This window comes from Trichosurus vulpecula, chromosome 3, assembly GCF_011100635.1.
Source record: "Trichosurus vulpecula isolate mTriVul1 chromosome 3, mTriVul1.pri, whole genome shotgun sequence".
Taxonomy (NCBI): domain Eukaryota; kingdom Metazoa; phylum Chordata; class Mammalia; order Diprotodontia; family Phalangeridae; genus Trichosurus; species Trichosurus vulpecula.
Genome location: NC_050575.1, coordinates 359,990,284 through 359,991,913, shown reverse-complemented (window position 1 = coordinate 359,991,913; position 1,630 = coordinate 359,990,284). Strand labels below are relative to the sequence as shown.

At 38.7% G+C, this 1,630-nt stretch overlaps 1 non-coding gene across 1 annotated transcript; it reads right to left on the bottom strand.

The window, feature by feature from the left end:
* Nucleotides 1-629: 629 nt before the first annotated feature.
* Nucleotides 630-736, bottom strand: LOC118845235. Its single transcript, XR_005010093.1, has one exon. It is a non-coding gene; the product is annotated as a U6 spliceosomal RNA (small nuclear RNA).
* Nucleotides 737-1,630: the final 894 nt, after the last annotated feature.

Here is a 1,630-nt window from a genome sequence, read left to right as displayed (position 1 = left end):
CCTTCCTTCCCTCCCTTCTTCTTTTCCTCCTTCCTCCCTTCCTCCCTCGATTTCTTTCTTTTTTCTCTTCCTTTTTTCTTCTCTTCTTCTCATTTTCATTCTCTTTATTTTTCTTTTCTCATTCTTTTCCTCTTTTCTTTATCTTTCTCTGTCTTTCTTTTCCTTTATCCCTTTTTCTTTTTCTCTCTATTTTCTCTCCCTTTTCTTTTTCTCTTTTGTTCTCACTCTCTCTGATTTTCTTTTTGTCTCTCTTTCCTTTGTCTCTTTATATCTCTCCCATTTCATTCTCGCTATTTTTCTTTCTCCCTTTTTCTTTTTCTCTTTATTTCCTCTCTCATTTCTTTTCTCTTTTGTTCTTGCTCTCTCTGATTTTCTCTTTTTGTCTCTCTTTCCTTTGTCTCTCTATAGCTCTCCCATTTCATTCTCGCTGTTTTTCTTTTTTCTTTTTTTTTGAGTTCTCACAGGAGTTTTATTATATCATTTATGTGTATATGTGTGTACGTGTATATATACATAGAAGATCTGCTTTATATACAATAATGGTTCTCTCCAATATTTATACCAAGGCAATCTGTAACAACAACTCTTTTCCCCAAACCCAACTCAGGTGCAATTAAGTGCTAAATGAAAAAAATATGGAACGCTTCACGAATTTGCGTGTTATCCTTGCGCAGGGGCCATGCTAATCTTCTCTGTATTGTTCCAATTTTAGTATATGTGCTGCCGAAGCGAGCACTCGCTGTTTTTCTTTCTCCCTTCTTCTTTCTCTTTATTTTCTCTCTCCTTTCTTTTTCTCTTTTGTTCTTACTCTCTCATTTTCTCTTTTCGTCTTTCCTTTGTCTCTCTATGTCTCCCTTATTTCATTCTCGCTGTTTTTCTTTCTCTCCCTCCCTCTCTGTTTCTTGTTTTATTCTCTTTCTTTCCCCCTACAATCATGCTGAAATCATGTTAGTTTTGTGTCCCGCTTTCTCGCTTCCCTCCATGTGGATAGCTTTTCTTTTGTGCTTGGAAGGAAAAAGCACAATCATAAATTAAACTTGTCACTCAGATTTAAAAAAAATCCTGAGGATACTATCAGCCATGTAAAAGGTTGCTTTTTCCTTTGAATTGCAAACATTTCCTTTGCAGGCATTGGCCCAATCCATTTCAACTGTTTTTGGAGGGACTTAGAGATTTTCCTGGTAGAGAATAACTCGCTGAGAATTCTAAAGGCAATAGATCTTTTCTCACCAGCACGTGTCACCTCAAGAGAGGAAAGGTACTTACTTAACTTGGGGGTAAAGAGGCCATGGACCAAAATAACTGTGGTGAGGGAAGAGGGGCCAGGGATACATCCAGGATTAGAGTTCCACAGAGACTCAGCTACAACTGAATCTCCAGAGTGGACAGGATCCAGAGGGTCCAGGGCTTGGGCACATTGATTTTCAGGCATCAAAGGGGGATCAGTGATCTAGGACAGAGTCATCTTCTTGTGTTGGCATGCAAATTATGCCAGGCTCCCCCTCACTCTACCCATCCTTCTCTTTATGACATCAGGGCTGTCCCAACCAACAATGCTGCATGATAATTCAGAAAATGACCAGATGCTTTATAAGGGAAAGAAGGGATTTCATTTAGGATCATGTATCTT